The sequence below is a fragment of the Lytechinus variegatus genome, chromosome 15, assembly GCF_018143015.1.
Source record: "Lytechinus variegatus isolate NC3 chromosome 15, Lvar_3.0, whole genome shotgun sequence".
NCBI lineage: Eukaryota > Metazoa > Echinodermata > Echinoidea > Temnopleuroida > Toxopneustidae > Lytechinus > Lytechinus variegatus.
The window spans coordinates 32,774,489-32,790,562 of record NC_054754.1 but is presented as its reverse complement, the minus strand read 5'-3'; the positions used below and the strand labels follow the sequence as shown (position 1 = coordinate 32,790,562).

General features: G+C 35.1%; 1 long non-coding RNA gene across 1 annotated transcript; it reads left to right on the top strand.

Moving 5' to 3' along the window:
• The first annotated feature begins 206 nt into the window (after positions 1–206).
• LOC121429258 lies at positions 207–10,906 on the top strand. Its single transcript, XR_005971884.1, has 2 exons — positions 207–1,245; positions 10,851–10,906. It is a non-coding gene; the product is annotated as an uncharacterized LOC121429258 (long non-coding RNA).
• Positions 10,907–16,074: the final 5,168 nt, after the last annotated feature.

The following is a 16,074-nucleotide window of genomic DNA, read 5'->3' as shown; positions in this document are numbered from 1 at the left end:
ACAAAAACCACTTAAGGTCATTGTATTTTTATTCGTGATCAAGTTAGTTCCTTGTAAATTATCACTGTGGAATATGGAGCTCACCATGCTATCTCTCATGCATATTGGAGACAGTGTTAGTGGACTATTTTATTAATCATCATGGATCAATAGGAAATCTGTGTAAATGGAAACGATGGTGAAGATATGAATTTTTAACATTGATCCTCTCCATTTCAACTTTATACAGGATGATAATGATTTTAGCTGAGGCTAAAGGGGAAAGGAAACGTTCAAAAGGAAAAAAACGTTTGAACCTAAATAATCTAGAGAAAGATATGGTGTGCTAATCTGGTATTCTTATGAATTTTATAATTCAGACTTTGTGGATGCAATACAGCTCCATCCTTTGAGGAGCTGGAGGAAAAATGAAGCAATAGGATTTCCTATCCTTTAGATTAAGTTGTGATACCATACTGGTTGCTACACGTGGGCTAACATCCTTCTGTATTTGATGTAGGGGAGCTGGTGTTTTACAAAATCTTCATCAAATTTCAATTGAAATTGAACCAGTTCTTTATAAACTGGACAGACTTCTAAACGTCACAGACCATGTACAATGAGTAATCTACCTGCCTTTTATGAACTTGATGTTTTACGCCTGACGGTAGCGTCCTGATTGGGAATCTTGTCATTACCTGTAACTTGATTAAAGGATTGTCCAGCACGGTTCCGCTGTCTCTCCTACTCTCATCTTCATTCCATAAACTGGTTTCTAAACTCAGAGCACTGATTAATGAATGGATATCTTGCTCTATTCCAACGGAGGCAGATGCTCCAGTCTTATAATCCAAATTATTGATTTAGCAACCATCTGCCAACTACTGACATGAACCTTACCTTCTGAAAGAAGGGAGTCTTTTCAATTAAGTATTTGTTGGAAAAGGAAACTGACTTCAACCATCTTGAGATGCTTTACCTAACAGTGGAGGCGGAATACTGCAAAATTGTGATGCAATGATTGTCTTACTGGTCATATCATCCGTCAGTGAATAACAATCATTAACACTGTATTTCCAGGAGATAATTTTTTTTGTTCAAGATTTGTAAAGGAAGACATTAACTCATAGAACCTGTGTATTTTTGATCATTTCTTGGAACATTAGTGGATTATATTTCATATATTTGGTGTGTGTGTGATGATGATGAGATCATTAAGCACTATGAAGTCCATTCACCCTGCAGTAAGAAGATACAAATCTCTTGGTAAGTTGTTTTTTTTAACTGAAAAAACCATAACATGATAGTTGGAAAATGTATGGAATATTTATTTATTTATTCTCAAATATTTAAACAGGTTGGCCTGATCAGCATGAAAAAACATACAATATATGAAAAACATAGTAACAGGACATTATGAAATACAGAAAAAAGGAACAAATACAAAGTAAAAATACGAGAATATCGTCGCACGCACCACGAACCGTCCTCTATGCGCAAATACAGTGCGCTATCGCGCCTCGCGATTTCACCACGAACCGTCCTCTCTGTTACGATGCCCACTGTGGCGTAAATAATTCACTTCAAGAAAATGTAAAGATACGGGATAAAACTTTGGAACCTGAACTATCGAACAAAGACACCGGTAAATAATTTGCTCTCCTTGTAGGTGCACTTATTGCTGGTTTTAAAAAACCTTTATGAGTTCTCTGCAAAACTAACTTTTGCATCGAAGTGCGGAGAGAGACGGTTCGTGGTGCGTGCGACGATATGTTACGAGATACAGATGGCAAGATACATGATATAAATATGCAAAATATTAACATTAAAAGCTGGTCTTCCTCAGGGCTCTGTGATTATATTTAAAAAAGCATAAAAAAGATGAAAGATCTTTGAAACATAAGGCAATGTATTAAACAGTACTAATAAATTTAATACTGAATATTATATCATGGGATTGTATTTCCATTCCGTGGATAAAGACAATCAGTCTATTTATCTTTTCAATGATTATCTGCAGTAAATAATTTCACACTTCTAAACAGCCCCACCCCTGCACAAATGAAAGTGACAGCAATGCCAGAGAGGAGTGATATGAGAGAAAAGAGTACTCAAATGGGATTTATTTCCAATTGATTCGTCTTATGTCAATTCATCCAATTGGCAATTCGTCTGCTATCATTCGGTCTACCATCAGTTCGTCAACTATCCACATGGTTTAATTTCCATTTCATCCACTCACCATTTTGTCTAATAACCAGTTGGTCCAATAGCCATTTAGTCCATATACCATTTGGTCTAACTGGACTAAGTGTTAATTGTGTCAAATGAATGAAAACGATATGGATATTAGACCAACTGGTTATCAGACGAAATGGTGATTAGACAAAGTGATGATTAGACCAAATGATTATTGGACCAAATGTTGATGGATGGAATGGCATTAGACTAAATGAAAGTGGACCATGTGGTGAGTTGACGAGTTGGCAGTGACTTTATAGACGAATTGGCAATCAGTCCATATAGTGAATATATCTTGCAGTTTTGGTTGCAATTTCAAAGTACCTGCCTATATTATAGTTTTAATTTGTACAGCATTGATATATTATCGATATGTTTATCAACACTGAGTAGGGAAATCCCTTTTCTATGTTATTGTAAATATATGTCATTGTTATTGTTTTATATCATGAAAAATAAATACAATACCATAGTTATCCCCCCTCTCTCCTCACCACCCCACCCCCTCGATCTCCTCACCCAAACTCTAAAAACCCTAAAATAGCTTTTATTTGCACCACATTTCTGCTATGAAATAAATCTCAAGTTAAGATAAATTGTACCCCACAATCTAAAAATAGTGATTTTCTGTGATATAATGATTGTTTTCACCAAGAAAGGTTACAAAAATATAAAGAATCAGTATTGGAAGGGTTTGAATAAAGAGTTAAACCTGTGAACTAATGAAAGTAGGTAGTCCCTGTGTAATGTCCTTTCAGAGGTTAAAATTCAGGTGTCAACTGATTCCATTGGACTTTCATTATCATGTAAAATAAAACAAAGAAATGGAAACCTGTTTCTTGCAGTATTGTGTAGAGGAATTGATAGATCTGTTATCACCCATTTCTTGAGGGCTGTATGGGAGAGTGGTTTTTCATCATTTGAAAAATCGTCATGGAAATGTCAGCTGACAAGACTGATTATCACATCTGGGTTCTCTGGAGGGTTCTTGTGAACAAGCTGTTGTAAGATGGAACTAAACCTGAATGGCTTTTGAAAATCCTGACAACTTCAAGTGTGATGGATTCTTAATTGAATGGAAATGAACGAACATGCTTGATATTTGACAGCTCTGTTAAAAGATTATTGAGTATGAGGATAAGTATGATGGAAATCGTCATGGTGATGATGATGATAATGATGATGAAGATGGTGGTGATGGTAATGTTGAATATGATGATGATAATGGTTGGGTGTGAACTTGTCCTATTATGATAATAATAAGGGGTGAAAGACAGGTTAGTCAAAGGTTGATAAACTGCTTCAATTTTTTTCATTTATCTCAAATATAGAAACATTGTAGCCTGTTGTGGATTATATGCGCATGGAAGTAGAGTTGTAAACATTGACTTTGTTCCTTTATACTGTAATTTTTCTTATGAATGTCTGTTCTCTAGGCTAGTTACTACTCCTGAAATGAATGTGATACTTTTTTCACAGCTGTTAAAACTGTGTTCTAAATGTCCCCCAAATGATATGATTTGATATTTAAAGATTCCCAGTATGTTCAAGTCTGATTGATACGTCCCACATTCTAGTCTAGTTTTATTCAGCCGAGAGCATTTTATAAAACATCACACCAATCGCCCAATACGAAACCTGACCTTTGACCTACAACCCGCTACTTTCCCAGCAGTCTAGCTCTCATACCACTGTGGAATCAACTCTCAGAAAGTTCACCATCTGACAGAAAAGTAATGAATGAAATCGTGTTTTACGATATTATGTAGTTAAGCCGTCAAGGTATCGCCTTCCTGGCATTTTTATTTTCATTGACCAGTTTACTGTGGATCTTTGTCAGTTCAAAAAGAAGAATGTGCTCTGCTCAAAATTACAAAGAGGACTTGTAACACCATCTTGTTAGTTTTTGGAGTCTCTTTTAAACCCTGATGGTATTATTTACATCAGAGCTTGTTGAAGTTGAGAGCTTATGGAGTCTGGATTTCGTCTTGGAGTAAGAAATGAAGCCGACTATCTGGGTTGCTTTTTGTGACCCTTGAGCCTATCATTGTATACAATATCTTGACATCAGGCCTCTGGTATGGGCAGGATAACTTCAGAGTTTATGTTAAGCCAAAGAGCAGTGACAGTGACACAGTTCTTGAAAAGTTTCAGAGAAATAACCTCTTATTTTCCATCTTTTCTTTCGGTAGAGATGGGGTATTTTCATCAAAGGGATGAATGATAGAGTTTATGTAAGGAGTAGCAGGATTGATGCTTCAGAGCATGTTGTTACCATCTTTACCATGGATGGTTCTTCATTCAACAATATGAATAGGGTTGTGAAAGATACTTCAATATGTTTACAGGAAAAAAAAATTATTTGTAAGAATTTGTGCACACTTAATGTTGTGATGGAGGATCCGTGCCATTGTGAGGACTGACAGTGGAGAAATTTCAATTATTGGAAAATTGCAGCTTGTTATTGTGAAGATATTTCTGCACCCAAGCATGATTGTGATTCTTATGTGGATATGGAAGCTTGGATTTGAGATACAAAATGTTACATTATGAACTCTTCTCACAGACTTTGAAATGGGATCATGCCTCCAAAGACACTATTTAGGGAAATGCCCAAACTTTTTTTTACTGAAATTGATAGTCAACTTACCAAATTAAGTTTCACTTGATGATTCAACTCAAGAATATAGGTCTATTTACCGGCTGTAAGCATGACAACTTTTGTAATAAAATGAAGGATGAAGTGTTGAAATATGATATATTCCCCTTTGAGTTTCATGAAACACGGAAGGAACTCAAAGATAATGGTTGTTGGTGCTAATGGACTCAAAACCTGATGATGATACTACTACAGCAGTACGCTTGTTAATAGAGATACGATCAAGAAGGGATAAATAGGCAATGATGGATGTTCACTAACCCTGATATGCTGAGAAATACCCTCAAGAAAAAAATTGGAACATTTCTTGAACTTTCAGATAAATCATCATCTATGTATTTTTAATGCATATTTTGATAAAGAATTAGTGACACATATCATATCGCAGATGGAAAAAAAATTAAGATTCCAGTTGCTGTGTGATTTACACTGCATATGCATTATAATCATGGACTTCAAGAAAAGCAATGGCTGTAAGGTCATTGCCTTTACGAATTCTATCTTGGAATATTTTAATATCATAGTGTGACTGACAGATCTTGAATGATGATTCTACCTTGAACTTCTTTTCACTTCACCACTTCTAATGACAAATCAGGAGAATAGATTTAATTAAAATCATTGCTGATTGATTTTCTTTCTCTTCTGCTATGCGATGGCGAGTAAAAGATCAGCTTCATACAGTTTCCTGAATGAACTTAATATGACGTCTTTCAGAGAGGGAATATACAGAAAGTTATTCCAAGGTACAAATTTATTAATGTATTTAAGATAAGTTTGATAGAAAATGATTTATGAATAACATTTTCCTGTTAGTAATCTGTGCTTACTTTCATGCTGCTTTCATGTAGTATGTTTTGTCAAAGCATACTTGTATATTGTCTTATCCTGGAATAAAACAACAACAAAAATCATTCTAAGGTGGTATGGCAATACTGAAACTAGCCAATATTAAAACAAGACAATACAGTCATGTTTGTGCTTGAATATTATGAAACTAATAAAGCAATAAGTGTCAAAATGGGTGATTTTTAACAAGAGAAATATAATAATAATCTCAGTCTGTTTTATGTAGTAAAAAATGCAATTTGTAAGTGAAAATATTTCTTTCTATGTGAATCAATATCATGTTTCCTCAATGATTATAATTATTAATACAGGGAAATACGTGTAGCACCATATGCTTTCTGCTTACTTGCAGTTGCATATCACCATTTTCCCTTAAAATGACCTTCAATTCTTCCACTAATATATTCTTGGCCGTCCGTTGCACTTGCCCGACCAACGCATGCAATTATTTCCTCCTTTTTTTCTGCTTCGTTGACTCTGAGAATACGAGAAGGATGTTAAGAAATGACAGGTCATATATCTCATTGAGAGCTAGAAGGTCAGTAGAGCTTGGTGATAGATAATTGAGGTAATGCCCTTTTGGATTTGTGTGATTTCATAACTTAATTCAGCTTATCACACTAGACTGAATCTGAAATTTGATTTACTCTGATTGATCTATCTTGGTTCAGGAGCTTTAGTGGAATACTGCCCTCTTGTGATGATATAGTGTGCAGTCTTTTTCTTCTTTGAAACAAGATTTAGGACCATTTTATCACATTCTTCTTCCAAATTCAAAATCAATTGTGTGAAATTTTCTCTCAGTAATTAATAACAATTTCACTTGTCATTCCCTCCTTGTGAGAGTATGTTAGTACCCTTTCTTCAATCTTCAATCCATGTTGATATGCATTGTACATTTTGCAGTTAGTGCTCTGAAGTCATTTAAAGCGGAAGTTCACCCATACAAAAAGTTTATTGTAAAAACAGCAGAAAAAAATATTTAAAAATATTGCCGAAGGTTTGAGAAAAATTCATCAAATAATTAAAAAGTTATTAGAATTTCAATTATTTGATTTGTGACGTCATATGCGAGCAGCATTCATACATAGCGAATGGTAAAAAAATCAAAGAAATTAATTTTCTCAGAAAATTTAAAATGTTTTTCACTGTACCTTTTGTATATCAATAGACTAATCATTTCACACTCGATCATGAATAGAAAACAAAATCAAGTCATCAGGAAACATGCAAAATTTGAAATTCATGCATTTTATATTACATAACCCATGGGGCAGCTGCTCGTTTATGACGTCACAAATCCAAAACTTTGAATTCTAATAACTTTCTTACTTTTTAACGGATTTTCCTTAAACCTTCACCAATACTTTTTACTATTTTTTCTGCTATTTTTACAACAAAGTTTTCTTCAGGGTGAACTTCCCCTTTAAATGAGGCACATTTTATAGTAGTAACTAGTTCATGTGTCATCTGCATGCTCCTTATGACTTTACTTGCTTGAGCTGATGTGTTTAAAGAAAGGAACCTGCTAATTATTCAAAGGTTATCAGATTAATCATATCATATGTTCTTTCACCTTGGTCTGAATAGGTGTTTTATCTCGATCTTCTTATCCTCTGTATCATAATGACAATTGGCAAGTGTTGTTATGTATCATGGATTAAATACAGGTTATGTATGACCTTGTTCTTATGTTAGGTAAAGGCAGCTTCTTTACAAACATTCAGTTGAATATCAGATCAATCACTTTTAGTTCATTAGGAATATTCTTTCATAACTGTACATAACGAGTTTCCATTAAACCTCAAAGATCACAAGAAAATCAATGCTTGTAATCACTGGGGACCTGTAGAAAGATGTGCAAATAAATGATTACTCATAAATCTGTACTTTAATGCACCTGTTCAATTGGCATCGCACCATCACCATCATATCTTGCTTGTGCTTCATGAATAACTCATGATGTTGTCAAAATTAATTAACTCTTACCTTGCTCCAAGCACACAATTACTAGTACCTTTTACAAGGTTTGACTAAGCAGCATATTTTGATTTCATAATTGTAGGGGTTTATGATGGGGCCCAGAAAGAAACTGATGAACAAAAGGACCCAGAAAAATTAGACAACTTAATCATCCCAGATCAAAACGCAGGTCTTTCAGGGATGGGAGCCCAGCAGCTCAACCTCTTGGATATGCCACCCCTACTGTTCAGCTTACTTTATCAATGAATTACACACTTTTGATGAAGTGTTAGTCAATCCATGAAGCCTAAAGATGCTTGTAAATTTGTCTGTTTAATATTCTTGTCAACCTAAATAGATTTGTTTTTCAATGAAAACATTATAATTATTTTGACAACAAAACTTTGATCATTCTATTAAGTGCTCTCTGATGAGGTGTTTACATGTTTTCAAATCTGAGTAGATTGTTTTCAGATTCATTCCATATTACATCACCCTTGTTTCAAACAGGGGTCATCATACCATGTACTTCTCTATTGTATTGTGTCAAAATATGACATTTTTTGTAAGATGCTTCAACCCAGATATTTATCTGACCTCTGTATTACCCTCTTCAAAATGTTCTGTTTTTCACAAGTTAGATATCAAATAAACTTTTGCTGGTAGAGTGGGTATCTATCTCACAACCTTGCAGATTTACTTTGTCTTTATTTCTTCTCCACCACATAAAGGCTGTGTTTATCTGATGTATTTTTTAATAAATCAAACACTGTTTTCAGAGGCATTTGGTTCAAACCATTGATGTGTTCACTCAATTTTGTTGGTTGTAAAATGCTCTCAAAATGGATACATGGAAGGTGTTTCTACAAAATTCTGTTTCTCTCAATCTTCAAAAGCACTTGTGCGATTATCTTTTTTTTTTACAGTAACAGTGAATACATAAAGAAATATGTTTAAGGATTCTCTTGATTAAAAGCTACATTATATAGAATCAGATATATTTAGAGATAAACCTACTGCACTTAGTTATTTTTTATTCATGTCTTATAAAAGGGAATAAAAGAAGTAAGTTGAGAAAACAGGGTCAATGTGATTTAAAATTGAATTGTTAGTCCCTGTATCCCACATAAGTAAATAATCTGAAATGATATTAAGTCATTTTTTATTTTTGGTTCCTGTATCCGATAATCTCAAATGATTGTAAGTCGTTTTTATTTCACATACCCCATCAAAAGTTTAGAATATAAAAAAAATACAGATGGAGTCAGATTGCACAGGGCCCTCACATAGACATGGGTTGTTCTAGATTAATGAAATTAATCATCATGCTTGAAGATGCACTTATCATCTCACAAGACTCATGTTGGTCACAACAGTATGACACGATGAAGCCACATGTGGTCAATCTAGTTCACAAGTAAATGCTTCATGAATCATGTAGAGGAAGTCAGGATTTGTCAAAGAATTATAAATCCAGACACACAGGGGCTTCATGTCCATTATTGTCCCCATGTTGGATTAAATCTGGATTAATTTGGATTGTTCTCTACCCTCTCCCCCATGTCTGACTGTTAATTGGAAGAGTAATAGTCTAAGAAGTGCTCATCACCCCAATCCACTGACTCCTGTATTTCCATATACGGTTAATAATGCAAGGACTATCAAACCATACAGATAGTGGCCTGGGAACTTGTCCTACATTTTATCTCTAACCCTGTACTTTGCTTTTCACACTGCACTTTTTGTCCTAAATTGGTGGGGTTAAGGGGTCTTAGCCTCACCAATTTCCCGGGGTTAAGCTTAGCCCATTTCATTTTCACACTACGTTTTAGCAAAGTGGGCTAGCACGGTAAATAGTACGGTACTATGTGGCCTGCAAAAAAACAGGGTTAGCCACTTAGCCGGCTTATTGTGGTGCTAGTACCACAATTGCGATGCTAAGAGATGCAGTGTGAAAACAAAACAGGGCTAAGGAAAGTGGGGCTAAGCATTAGCCAATCACAGAAGTCGGATTGCACGTTAATCACGCTCGGTTTGGTAAAACCATCAATATTCATGAGCTGAGGGATAGTCCGTGGTTAAGGCATTAACCACGGTTGAGCAGATAGTATGGGGTTAAGAAAGACAGTGTGAATCGAAAAAAAGATAGGATGGGGTTAAGGATAGTCCGGGGTTAAGGATAGTATGGGGTTAAGGAAATGCAATGTGAAAAGCATATATTTAGATTCATCAAACAGCTTCACTATAGAGAATACAGTGAATGGGTTAACTCTTCTAGGAGGTGATCATGAGCATGGTCTTCTGTTATACCCCGTTCATACTGCCCTATTCATTTTTCACTGGCGAACTTTGCCAGCGAACTTCTCTGCCTCGTATTCCTCACTTCCCCGGCGAAGAAAGTAAATGAGCCCTTTCGCACTGACATTTCTTCCCTGGCGAAAGTCAACGGGCGATTGCAGAACAAAACGAAAGAAAATTGTAAACATTACTTCTTACCTATTACAAAAAGGTATCAAAAATAATAATTACCTCTAGAGGTGGAGAAGTTCACCGGCGAACTTCGCCAGTGAAGTTCGCCAGTGAAAAGTGCAATGTGAAAGGGGTATCAGACTCATGTGCTGTAGACTAGTCTTGATGCAATGCCCTTTGATAAACAATTTAAATCATGAAGTTTGATATTAATGAGAATCGTCATATGATTAAAAACAAAAATAAGAATTAGAGGTGGGAATGGACTTAGTCAGGCATCTATCTGTAGAAATTACACAGAATGAGCTTGGACAGATATATTAGCAGGTTAAAAGGAGGTTTCACATGAAACTTTTATGAAATGCATTATGTTTAGTGCAAAGCTTCCTGTTCCTATTCAGTGTGTTCGTTTTTATCAAATGTGTTTGATTTTATAATACTAGTATGGCCTATTTGTTGATCTCCCAAATTTTCACGCATTCTAAATCAAAATGAATTTGATCTACTAATCATATTTTATCTTTGTCTTTTCTTCCCCCCCCTCAAAAAAATTACATTTCTTCTTCCTGTATCTTTATATATCCCGTATACCCTTCTCTCCCTCTCTACTATATCATTCTTTTCCTCTTTTTTTTCTTATGGCATCATCTACTGCTTGGACCAATACTATCATCAAACTCCATCAAAATAGGTAAGTCTTCTTGCAGAACATCTTTCAGGATTTAAAGAAGAGTACAATCCCCCCCCCCTCCTCCTCCCCCCCCCAAAAAAGGCAACTTCAAGGGTTATGCATACCACTCATTGGTTATTCTGTATTAAGTATAATAACTAATTTTGTCAAAGTGAAAATAATCCTCAAATCATTTATAATGTCTTTTGATTCTCTGGTGCTTGGAATTCTTCTTTGCCTTCTTCATTTATTTCTATATCACAGCTCATAATCTGACTTTGATTTTGATTGTTTCAAGCTTGAAAATTCTACATGAATGACATTAAGTGAATTATGGGATTAATTTATCCTCTTCTTAATCCCTTTCCCTACCTCATGAATAGGCACGCTCTGATGAGAAGCAGAAGGGATTATTTTGGATTAACAAAGATTAATGTAACTGTGAACAACTGTTAACCACTGAGTTACTAAATGATTATCTCTAATCCCCAACTGACATTGCTCATTTACCACACTGTACCATTAGTGTGTCATGTATGGGATTAATTTTCTCAATGTTAGATTTAGGGTGTTGTATTGCTGTATGTGATAGAGATCAAGCACTCATTACATTTAGAAGATATCTAGCCATTGTTTGGTTATAAACAATCTTTGTTAACTTTATAGCTGAATCATACTTTACAAATCTCTTGATGTTAAAATGAAATATGATCAGGAAACAACTCCCTGAAGATTGTGATCTTTCAGGAAAGGATTAAAATTACATGTCCAAGATAAAGATTAAGTGGCCATCATAAAGCTTTTAAACAATAGTTGTTGATATATATCATTGCTTTGACATATATGTTTCACAGATGATTTTAGTTAATTTTTATTTTTGGTTTAAAGTTTCAAAATTTTATTTTTCAAACTGAAATGCAGTAAAGCTGTCAATTTTCATTTGCTGTCAGTATTAACAATTCAGAAAATTGTGAATCTAATTTTTTTAGGCCTTTTGAATGATTGACTATTGGGGCAATAATTCTTATCACTGTGTTATTATGAATAGATATAAGTAAATAAATCAGTTCGGATTGTGGAATAAGCTTTGTGTCCTTGATATTTCAGGGACTGAGCATGTTTTATAGGGTTTTGGTTTTATTTTTCCATTTGGTATCAGAGGGGTGGGGTGGTAAATTGGACCACTTTCAGGGGCAAAAAAAAAAATATAAAAAAAAACACCACTTTAAACACATTATGAAGGATATAGCTCCAGTTCTTGTCCCTGATGCCCTATTTTTCTGGATACACCGCCGTTAGTTTGGACCAGATACAAGTTGCATATTAAAGAAGATACAAAACATACCCTGGATTTGATTTCTTTCCAAGTACAGTGCCCAGTCAAAAACGATGAGGTCATTTATTTTAGAATGAAGGAAATCTATGTTGAATGCTGGAAGGAAGTTGTTCAAATAGGATGAATTTATAAAGTGTCAAATTCACTATGAAGTGGATGACAATATTTGTCTCTTCGAAGATTGACCTGAAAGTGCACAAAGAAAATTGTAATATCATTCACAATGGTGATTTCTTTTGAGAGAAAAGCCACAGGCAATTTATCAAATAGCGCTTTAAATATAAAGGATAACAAAAAAGGTATCTCAGCAAACTTAAAATGTGTATTTGTAAAGCAGAGCTAACAAGGAAGTTTATGCAAGACAGGCTGCTTGCATGAGAAGACACAGCCCTTAAAGAGAAATTCCAGTAGTTGCAGTAAACACTGATTTCATGAGAAAGTCTGTAAAACAAGGCTTAATTGTCAGTATATCATCGAGGATCTAGATCTGGTACAGTTACATTATCTGAACTTTGTGAATCTTGAAATCTACGCTGAAAAATGTTCACACCGAAGATCCCCAACACAGATAAGCGCACGTGGGACAATGTATAATTATTGCTTAGAGCGTCGGGCCCGACGCTCTACCCGAATCCTGTGCTTATTTGCTGATTTCTCAGCAATTACACAATTTCTTCCAGAATCCTTTGGCACATGCGTTTTATTTATACAAACAGACACTTTGGTGGTCATTTCATTGGATTCTGTACGAACTCATTTGATATCGTTACCAAAACTAGCATTTACTTTTAAGGCGGTGCTGCACCAGCCTGAGTTTGCTCAATCTCAAGATTTTAGCCCGATCTGCCCTCTTCGCGATTAAATGTGAGGTTCAAGAAACCCTGTCTCCACCATCGCAAGAAGAGCGATTCCTGCACGAGTGAGGCATCGATGCATTATGGTCTGATGCAGTGAATAAATAATTCTGAGTGCGTCTGTTAATTGTGTCTCCTTTACAAATAATCTCGAGATTGTTTAGATCGAGATAATTTGCCGGATCAGAAATAGCGTGCTAATTTGAAAACTCGGGCTAGTGCAGAAGGCCCTATAGAGAAGGCCCCATGTCTGATATGAAGTATGGGAACAAGAGCAAGTAGTAAAAAGCGATCACTAATCAGTCACTCAAATCATGGTCCTCAGAGTAGTAGGTCCATGCTCAAACATAGGTGACCATACCACTGGTGCATTCATAGGGTCAGTGCTAGTCTCATCTCAGTCCCTTCATGACATGAAATATTAAAATAATTTCAGTCATGCAGCCTTGTCTGAGTAGATGATCTTGATCCTTATGCTGAACTTGTAAAATTTGCAAACCAATGATATTCAAAACCGCAGAAAGGCCGTTAACGTATTTTGGCGCCAAAAAATAGAATTTTGTTTTATTGCTGAAATGATATTTCTACTACAGTATTGCTACAAATTGGTCTGGGTGTTATTTGGAATAACACCCAGGAAATGAAACTTGGCAAATGTTTAGTACATCTGTCTGTCTGTCATTCAAATTTTCTGTCTTATCCTAACAAACATTCCCAGGGATGTGAGATTGTTTGGCTGATGTATAAATGACAGTTGTCAGTTTTAGAACAATGGTTTTTAACAGTTGGCAAGAAACAGGGGCAGTACATCTATGAGTTAGAGAGGGACTCTTACTGCTGATTTGTTATAAATTTGTGATCTGTCCAATAATTTCTTTGTCACAAATCCCTTTATTGAAATCATAAACCTTTCTGTTATGACTGCAACTTTGATTTCAATTATGGTTATGATGGATTAACAGATTTGAAAGTTTTCTCTAAGGATTTGAGGGGACTACATTTTAAAATCACTTTTGGTGGAAGGGGGCTGGAGGTAAAAAAAATCCCTCTTGGGGGTAAAGGGGTGTCTTTTATTAAACTCTTAAAGATTTAAATCATCAAGTTATCTATGGTTGACCTTAGGCTAATTCTATTGATGATAGATGGATTAGTGAGTGATCCACATGTGTGCTTCTGTTCAGTTGGTATCAGGGGTAGGGATGAGGGGGTAAAATAATTCTGTTCACCCCTACCCCATTCCCAGTCAGGTGTGATAGTTAGAAGGCTGATTTAAGTCTATATGATTGAGATAATCTCAAGAGACATTTGTAGGAGGGGAACTCTAGCTTTTCCTTATAGGTAGAGTTTTGAATTGTGGTCTTAGGTAAATATAGAAATAGCCTATGAAGTCAATCTAGTCAAAACATTAAATTGATAATTAAGATAGCCCTATACAAAATGTATGGATTAGTACAAAAGTAGGTTTGCAAATAGATACTGAAATTAATTGGTAACATGAGAAAATTATGTGTGAAGTAATTTGTGGAAAAACATGTTTCATTATTGCAGGCTTACTTTGTATATTCTTCTACTTTGTAGAAAAAAAATGAAATAAAGACAAATCCTTTCTTAGAACAAGTTTGAAACAACTATGGTTATGGTGAAGTGTTTTTGTAGTATCATGCAGTTCAAAATATTGAAATATTAACATTACCTGGTATATGGTAATTGGATTAACATTTGTGGTTGAATAAGAAAAAAAAAACTAGAGCATATCCTTTTAGGGGTCTTGTTGTAGGAAATAGGTTTGTTGAATGACGTATGCCGGCCGGTCGGCAGACAGCTTTGTCATCTTACTTTGTTTTGACTATTGATTCAAGCTCACAGATGAAAGGAAGCATCTGAAACACAATAAGTTAACCTATATAAACAATCCATGTTAGAGAGGAAATGCAATCGGCATTGCATACAAGATTTCTGGAATTTCATGAATAGGGCCCTCTCTGGGATTTTTCGTTCTCTTGTATAAACTTGCATTCATTAGCTACTTGCATTTTCCCTTTTGTTCTTTTTGAATGAAATGAAAAGTAAACATGATTTTGAAATGTATTGAAAATGATTCCATCAAGTCATTTGAATAAATTCTTTGGGATTATAAATCATATCCGCTTGCCAATTCTGTAAAAGTAATAAGGAGTTCATGAATGACAGTTTTAAACTCCACCCACTTAACGATTTTTCAATATTAATCAATAATTCCTTCTAATATAAATAACAAATAGCACATCCCCCTTGGTTCTATTGATAAACATGGAAGTAGGAGTCCTTTAACCCCCTCCAATGTGTGTAGCAGACCATATTACGCTTTTGACCAATCACATCACACCCTTACCTTATTAATAATTACACAGATCTATTGTGGAGAACACACAAAGAGTTCAGAAGTGCACACACATACACATTTGGTTTTGAGCCTACTGCACACATGTTTTGTGTCTGTAGTGCATTACATCCCACACACTGAGAAATGTGATTCATGTGTGTATTGTCTCGAGACGCTCATGAATGTTATGGTGGTTATTTTCCAAGATACTTGTTCTCACAATTCAGGTGGAAGGCAGGATTCACAACTTTTTGCTCATGCATGAAGTAGAAGATGACTTCCAAATTTTTGGTAGTAGCCCTGTGAGATTTTGAGATGGATATTGTTGTGATATAAGCAGGAGCTTTATGAGATTCCAGAAAACAACAAATCATTTTAAGAAGACTGTGCTGATGAACATCTAGAAAAATAAGGATATAATGGATATTTTTTATCTTCAAAGGAATACTTGAAAAATGACAATTTGAGTGAAATTACTGATTGTGCAAGGACACCATGGAAACAAGGAAATTGTCTTGAGAATTACCAATCATATTTAAGACAGTCATTGAGAGGGTTACTTTTTAATGATCACTAGAAGTTAGTCATTATGGATGAAATGTTTGGTTGAGTCAAGAAGGATTTACATATTTATTTGGAATAGTTAATTTTGGATTAAAATCATCTCGATGGGCAAGATGGGAGCTTCTAAGA